The sequence below is a fragment of the Acinonyx jubatus genome, chromosome A3 (genome assembly GCF_027475565.1).
Source record: "Acinonyx jubatus isolate Ajub_Pintada_27869175 chromosome A3, VMU_Ajub_asm_v1.0, whole genome shotgun sequence".
Lineage (NCBI taxonomy): Eukaryota > Metazoa > Chordata > Mammalia > Carnivora > Felidae > Acinonyx > Acinonyx jubatus.
Genome location: NC_069388.1, coordinates 104908078 through 104916922, shown reverse-complemented (window position 1 = coordinate 104916922; position 8845 = coordinate 104908078). Strand labels below are relative to the sequence as shown.

The 8845-nt window shown below is 39.8% G+C and overlaps 1 pseudogene; it reads left to right on the top strand.

The window, feature by feature from the left end:
* The first annotated feature begins 1201 nt into the window (after positions 1–1201).
* On the top strand, positions 1202–4121 carry LOC106986294 (Y-box-binding protein 1-like; annotated as a pseudogene).
* The last annotated feature ends 4724 nt before the right edge of the window (positions 4122–8845 follow it).

Below are 8845 nucleotides of genomic sequence, written 5' to 3'. Positions count from 1 at the left end.
ATGAAACAGAGCGATTCCAATGTCCAAGGGCCACTGTCCAGTCAGTTGCTGGATAGGAACAAAAGGGAAGCGAGGGCAGGGAGAGATTCTAATTGTTATGAATTTTTTTTCCATTGCAATTTTTGGCTTTCTCTAATTGGTATTCTTGTTTTGTTGTTGTTTTTCCTGCTTCTTAAGGTTGAGCAAATTCCAGCTGGCTTCCTTGCTTCCACTGGAGGCTTGAGCTATGATTTTCAGGTTTATTGAAATGGAGAACATGAAAAAAAATCATCAGAAAATGCCTTTATACTGGTTTAGCATTAGCTGGAACAAATGGACTCACAGAATTTTCTGTCTCCAGTTTTCTCATTACGTATCCTGGTTGCTAAGGAAAACATGTTTGTTTTTAACATATCCAACAGAGAAATTATCAGAAATATCTTTTAAAAATGCAGCTTTCAAAAAATGTATTTTAATGCAGCCAGTTCATTAAAAATCATGCCATACATATCAGTGATCCCAAGTGTGAACTGCTTATGTTCTAACACATTTGATAATTGCAATTTATAAACAGAAATGAGTTTTCATAGTGCCTGAATAAAATCATAGTCACTTATCAAGGCAAGCTAATAACCCTTGTTTAATTGATAATATCACTAAAATATTGTATATGTACAATGAACAACCAGAGCGAATATTATGACTTCAAACAAATAATGCTTCCATATTGAATTTTAATGACATACTACTTTTGATAGAGGTAGATTACCAGATACGAAGTTACAACAAAATTAGCAACATTTTCAAAGTGATCTTGTTAGCCATTTCACAAATTTGAATAATTTTAAAATTCCTTTTAAAGAAAAATGACTTTGAGCTATTCTTATAACATTTAACCTGTATGGGTATAAATAATGTATACATGACAAAGTTCTTATACATCTTATACAACTATTTAAAAAAAACTATAATACAAGTAAAATTAAAGCATTAGAAGGGATTTTTTTCCTCTCACTATTTAAACATGGCAAGCACTTTTGAGTTGAGATGTTAACAACATACCCACTTTGCAGAGATTTAATGATACATGTTTCCCTTTCCTGAGCTCTGCAAATCTTTGCTTGATCAGCACAAATTAATATTCACTTAATGGGAAGGAATAATTCATATAGAAAATCTATACCACTTCTTTTCTGATCATAGCAATAATGATTAGAATACCATGGCACTGCTATGTAGCACCAAAGAATCATTGGCATACCTCAGAGATATTGTGGATTTAGTTCCAGAGCACTGCAATAAAGCAAATGTTGAAATAAAGCAAGTCAAAGGGATTTTTGATTTTCCAGGGCATACAGAAGTTATATGCACACTATACTTTATAGTCTATTAAGTGTGCAACAGCATTATGTCAAAAAAACCATTGTACATATCTTAATTAAAAAATACTTTATTTCTATAAAATGCTAATAACCATCATCTGAGCTTTCAGTGAGTCGTAGTCACAGATCACAGATCACCATAACAAATATAATAATACTTAAAAAGTTCGAAATACTATGAGAATTACCAAACACGGAGACAGGAAGTAAGCAAATGCTGTTGGAAAAAATGGCACCAACAGACTTGCTCTAGGCAGGGTTGCCACAAACCTTCAATTTGTAAAAAATGCAGGATCTGGGAAGCGCAATGAAGCAAAGAACAATAAAATGAGGTATGCCAGTATACACACAAATGAACACCTATTTGAATAACACCTATCAGTTCAGAGTAAAGAAGCTGTCACCTGTGACGTCTGTCTTTTTAAGTTTTGTGATGGAGAACACAGAATTAAAAAATTATTGTAGAAATCTTTGTGGAAGATTTCTATTGTAGAAAGAATACATTTTGGTGCCTCTCGGGTTTACCACACTCTAGCCTAACCTTGCTGGAATCTTGAATGTCTATGATTTTTAAATAACTTTAGTGTGATAAAATGTATATATGACTCCTCCATTCGAGGAGCACACGTCCATCAGTTTTGAGAGATGTATATGCTGAGAACCCACCACCACAAGATACAAATGCTGTTTCTATCAACTACAGAAGCATGCTTCTGTCCCTCTGCAGTCCGTGTGCTGGCTAGCTACTGTGATATTCTATCACTACGCATCGGTTTGCATTTCCGAGTTTTTATTGGATATGTACTATTTTGTGTCTGATTTCCTTCACTAAGAATAATGACTTTGAGTTTCATCTATCTTGTGGGCATTATCAGTTTGTTCCTTTCTCTTTGCTGTAGAGTTTGAATCTCTGTGATTTTATCTCTGCTGTATATCCTTAAACATTTTAAAATTATTGTTTATTTAATGTTTATTTTTGAGAGAGAGAGAGATAGAGTATGAGTGGGGAAAAGGTAGACAGAGAGGGAGACACAGAATCTGAAGCAGGCTCCAGGCTCCGAGCTGTCAGCACAGAACCCTACACAGGGCTCAAACCCACAAACCCGTGAGATCATGACCTGAGCAGAAGTCAGGCACCCAACCGACTGAGCCACCCAGGCGCCACGAAAAATTTCTTTAAATGTTTGTTTATTTTTGGGAGAGACAAAGTGTGAGCGGGGGAGGGGCAGTGAGAAGGAGACACAGAATCTGAAGCAGGTTCCAGGGGAAAGAAAGGTGGTAAAAAGCAGACAAAGAGGGGCAGCCTGATGTCAGAGGCCGGATACTCCCCCTTGCAAGCTTTTGGCTTCTGAAGTCTTGCTTGCTGCTTGTGTAAGCCTGCAGCCAGGAACCAGAATCTTGACTGTACTAGCCCCGCCCAAGCAGGAAGCACATATGTATAAAAGGCCAGTAAAACCTAAGCTAGGTGCTCAGCCTTTGGAGATGACTCCTTTGGACAGGCACCAGTTCGAAATAAACAGTCTTTTCGGATTGGCTGAGTGCGTGTTGCCTGTCCCTTCCAGGGAGCCGAGTATTTGCTATAACACGAGGCTCTGAGCTGTCAGCGCAGAGCCTGATGTGGGCTGAACTCACAAACCTGGAGGTCATGACCTGAGCCAAAGTTGGACCCGTTTAACCCTTTGCTGTAGATCTAATAACAGTAGAGCTTGAGAATCTCTACGTTTGGCGAGAGGTTCACTGGCAGATGACCTAGAGACACGTGTTTCTGAAGTTGTGAAAAAGGAACAATAAGGAGTTCAACCGGTAGCGGATTCCGGGCCCCACCGTCATACCCACGGAGGAGGTGCCGCAACCAGCAGCCCGCCTCTGTCCCCGCCCCGCCAGGAGAGCGGCAAGGCCAAGACCAGCAGCTGCCCACCGCCCGCACCCTCAGCATTGCGGACATCAAGGGCGGCACCTCGACAGGCAGGAGTGCAGCGAGCTGCAGCCCGGTGGCCTCACATCGGTAGTGTTTGTCCCCAGGGAACAAAGAGGTCAACACAAGGAAGGTTTTAAGAACACAAAAGTGGTTCAGTGTAAGAAACGGATATGGTTTCATCAACAGGAATGACACCAAGGACGATGTAACTGTACATTACAACCCCGGAAGGATCGTGGCAGGGTAGGTGACCAGGGATGGCGGAGTTTGATGTTGAGGGAGAAAAGGGTGTGGAGGCAGCAAATGTGGCAGGCCCTGGCGGAGCTCCAGGGCAAAGCAGTAAATATGCAGCCGACCGTGACCTTGAGAGATGCCCTCGACGTGACAGGGGTCCTCCATGCAATTCCCAGCAAAATTACCCAAATAGCGAGAGTAGAGCAAAGAAGGAGGGATCAGAGCATGTTCCAGAAGGCCAGGCCCCACAGCGCCGCCCTCCGGCAGGCCACCGTTCCCACCTACCTGCTGGCAGAGACCCACTGGGAGTCAGCCACAGCCTTCTGACCCTCCAGCACAGGGAGAGGTAATGGAGGGAGCGGACAACCAGAGTGCAGGAGAACAAGGTAGGCCAGTGAGAGAGTATATTGGGGGTACAGAGCACAGTTCCGGAGGGCTTCTCGGAGCCAACCACAGGCTAGGGAGAATCAATGCAGAAGATATGGAAAATCAAGGAGATGAGACCCAATGTCAAGCAGCCACCTCAACATAGGTACTGTGGCTACTTCAATCCCCCACACAGATGCCTGGAAAACCCTAAGGCACAAGCTGAGGAAGAGACCAGCTGAGAATTCATCAGTCAGCTCCCAGGCTGAGCAGGGTGGGGCTGAGTAAATGCCAGCTTACCAACTCTACCATCGTCTGATTTAGTCACCCAACATGAAGAAATTAATATGAAATTCCAGCAAGAAGAAATGAACAAAAGATTGGAGCAGATGATCTTAAGTGCTTGCCTTTTGCTCATGGACCAGATAAACAGGATTATCTGCATTATCTATGTAGCAAGGGGCTTTTATTATTTTTACCTAAAGATGCCCCTTTTTGGTAATGACAAACATGTTTGTTTGTTTGTTTGTTTGTTTTTGTCTTGTTTTGCTTCTTTAAGCCTGGTTTTTCTCAATAGGCCTTTTCAAGGTTTTTAGGGGCACCTGGGTGGCTCAGTCCGTTAAGCGTCCGACTTTGGCTCAGGTCATGATCTCACGGCTTGTGAGTTCGAGCCCTGTGTCGGGCTCTGTGCTGTCAGCTCAGAGACTGGAGCCTGCTTCTGATTCTGTGTCTCCTTCTCTCTCTGCCCCTCCCCCACTTGTGCTCTGCCTCTCTCTGTCTCTCAAAAATAAATAAATGTAAAAAAAAATTTTTTTTAAGGTTTTTAAATTGTTTCACATTTGGTCAAGTTGAGATTTTTAAGAAGATCATTTTTAATTTGTAATCAAAGTTTACAACTTGATTTTTTCAAAAAAAAGTCAACACACACGCCAAGCACCTATTAATGAAGGTTTAAACAATTGTCAAGAAGAAAAACAAAAGGACCAGTACCTGCTGTGTTAACAGAGAGGGGTCTACAGAAACCTGTCATTTTAATCTTGCTGAGTCATTAGCTAGCAGGGAAGATTATTCCTTTCTCAATACTGTCCTTGAGAAAGCACTTTCCTCCTGTTACTGACAGCTTTCTTACTCAGAATTCAGACAGGATCAATTGAGGAAGAAAAAATAAGCTCTCACCAGAAATATTTTTCTCTTTATTACAGATCAGTTAAGTCCTCTAATAACGAAATTACTCTCAGAGGAAGACATACACATCTATTTCAAATTGGAGGTTAAAACTTTAATCTCATCGGGCACCTGAGTGGCTCAGTCGGTTGAGTGACCAACTTTCACTCCAGTCATGATCTCACAGTTCATGAGTTTGAGCCCCGCATCGGGCTCTGTGCTGACAGCTCAGAGCCTGGTGCCTGCTTCAGATTCTGTGTCTCATTCTCTCTCTGTCCCTCTCCCACTTGTGCTCTGTCTCTTAAAAATAAATAAAAATGTAAAAAAAACCAAAACCCTTTAATCTCATCATATATGTAGTTCTTACATTGTATGGTAGTGCAGTTATGTATAAATGACTGTGAAGCCTGAACCTGTGTAATATGAATAATTGATAAGAAAAATGTTGATTGTTCCATGATCTTTAAAGTTTTTGTTAAGGCATTCAAAGCCCTCTTACTGTCTATTATAAATGTATCAAAGGATGAAAAACAGTAAAATATTTATTTAGTACACTGCAATTTGTAATACTAGAACCACTGAGAAATTAAAATATTTTATTTCTTTTGTAAAAAACTTACCAAGGGACATTTGAATGGTGCTTACCTTACTGTTCTTGTTGTATAATTTATATGAAGCAGAGACCTTTTCTATGCCTTAGCAAACTATCATACTTCTAAATTTAGATTACCTTCCAACATTTTAGTTTTTGTGCTTTCAATGTCTGAAATATCTTTGAGAGTTCCTTTAACGTGGAGTATTTTACTGGCATCCCTTACTCTGGGACCTGCTACCGGGTTATGAACTAACAGGTGAGCAGTGACTACTCATGGGCAGACTTTGAAACAAATGAGAGGACTGGTCGTCGATCATGATGCACTTCTGTTATTTATGCAGTGATTTGTGGGCCAATGAACTAGTAGTATCACTGGTACTTTATGCAATTATTCACAGTTAATAAACTGTAATTAAAATTTGAACTGTGTTTCTGGGGGGTGGTGTTATTTAACTAAGTCGCCATAGCTGAAACTCATGCACGTTGGAACTGTTCAAAACAGCCTCTGTGTGTGTCTGTGTGTGAATCTGTGCATTAAAATTTTCCTATAATTATAGTCAAAACTAGGACTTGGATTCTCTCTGCGTTTGGTAAACAATTCAGTTTTGGACAGTTTTCTCATTTAAAATATATATCCACTCTATATCAAGGTAAATAAATGTTGATCAAGTTGAGTTAACTTGCATTTTTCTACTTCAAGATCAAATAAGTGCTCTTCAATATATTCTCGGTACATATGATATTTGAGAGAATATAAAATTGAGGTTGTCCTATATAGATTTAAGTAAACACTCCTTAACTGCAGTTTAATAAAATAAGCAACATATTGGAACACAGAACAGAACACTTACTTTGCAATTAATTTAATTCACAGCCAGGCTTGTAGCCATGCTTCTGCAGTGCAGTTTTTGTTTCTCCACCTGGGAATAGTCACAGAAAAATTGTGACGCCTTAGGTTCCATGAAATCAGGGAAGAGGTGAGTGCTGGCATGTAGAGAGTGGTCAAAAAACAACCACATTTGCTTTTTAAAAAATATTGGTTGAATTCAAATTTTCAGCTCAGTATAAATCTATTTTTCTCCTAATTTTTGCAAAAAGAGTAATTTAAATCATCGTATTTTTTATTATTTACCAGGTATGGAACCATAGACATGAAATGATCTAATAAGCAATTTCCACTAGTTCGGGGTTTTTAAACATTTATATAGATGAAAGAATTTTCCAAAATAATCCCTCGCTTTGTTTCTTACTGTATCAGATGGGAACATGGAAGTCATACTAATTTAATTTAATCCCACAATTCTTCATTTGACAAGAATAACAAAGAGGTTAATAAATATCCAAAACTTCCATCTTGAGTGGAAATAATCTCTAAAGTCCCTACAAATAAAAATGCCCTCTTTGGGTAGACAGTTTTAAGAAAGCATTGATTTTCTCCTCTCCTCTCCTCTCCTCTCCTCTCCTCTCCTCTCCTCTCCTCTCCTCTCCTCTCCTCTCCTCTCCTCTTCTCTCCTCTCCTTCCCTCTCCCCTTCTTTCCTTCCTTCTTCTCCACACCCCTCCCTTCTCTTCTCCTCTCCTCCCTTCTTCCTTCCCTTCCTTCCTTCCTTCCTTCCTTCCTTCCTTCCTTCCTTCCTTCCTTCCTTCAAAACACAGAACTCTGTAAAACTTGAGGGTGATGAATGGGTAAAACAGAAAACCCCAGGGCAAAACAGGAACTCATACTTCTGACTGAGTGTTCATACGAAAGTTTCTACTTTTAATTCTATATCTGAGTCTATCTGGAAGTCTCATCTTCATGCCAGGTTTATACCACCTGATTATGAGAGTTTATACTTGATGGTCCTCAAGGGCAGAAAAATGGAGGAACTCACTAACAACCATGACAAATCTCTTTCCAAAATTTAGAAATTATATATTCTACCAATTTCGGACCCTCTAGGGAGCAAAAATCCATGATGAAATGTTTTGAATGAAAAATTCTACTTCTGTAATTAGAAGGCAACAAACATTAAACCTTACCTTTTTAAAAAAAAATGTTTAATTTATTTTTGAGAGAGAGGGAGACAGAGGATCAGAAGGGGGCTATGCACTGACAGGGTGACAACAGCAAGCCCGATGTGGGGCTTGAACTCATGAACCACAAGATCATGACCTGAACCAAAGTCAGATGCTCAACCCACTGAGCCACCCTTGCACCCCAAGCCTTACCTTTTAAAATTATAATCAGTTCTAACTTCACTGCATATGAGGTTGCAAAAGTCTTTATGAAATTGACTTCCAATTCTCTACATGCTGGTATTTAAATTCTAGCCCTCAGAATATAGAATTCTTTTTTAAATAATAGAATGTATGTGCCAATTTCTGCCTATGAGAAACAGCCCCTTCTCTTCATTTAATTGTGCTTAAAATGGAAAATATAACGAAGACAGAAGATAAAACCCTCAGTATTATTTTATTTAAATGTATTTAAAACCAGATTCTAACCATTTCTACTTTTCATATATGCACATTTTTTATCTTAGCGATCCTTGACTTAAAGTGGTACATAAAGTGACCAGAAGAAAACTGCCCTTAATCAGGACAGTCCCAGTTGTACCAACGTCTTTTGCTTTATATTCTATTTTCAAATGCCACAGAGCCTATTTGGCTCCTATTCTTCTTAACCTTTAGCTACTTTTTTTTAAAAAAATTGATGTTTATTTATTTTGGGGAAATAGAGAGACAGAGTGCAAGCAGGGGAGGGGTAGAGAGAGGGAGACACAGAATCTGAAGCAGGCTCCAGGCTCTGAGCTGTCAGCACAGAGCCCGAACCCATGCAGTGCGGGATCATGACCTGAGCTGAAGTTGGACCCTCGACCAACTGAGCCATCCAGGTGCCCCAAACTTTCGCTACTTTTAACCTTTAAAGATGTACCTTGACTTCAGGCTGGTATTTGTAATTTTGGAAGTCTTCGCTATAAATCCAAGTTTCCTTTTCTTGCTCTCAGGAAATCTTTTATGCTTCCACAGTAACAAAGCTTCAAAATCTCTGGGGGACAGGTTGGGCGTGGACTCTAAAGTATCCTTCTGTGTTTCAAACATTGAGTTGGGTGAGGTGATAGAGTATAATCAGTAAGCATGTGAACTCTGCATGCAACCCCAAACAATAAATCTAAATTCTAACTTCACCATTTAGTATCTGTGAGACCACGGACAGCTACTTACCT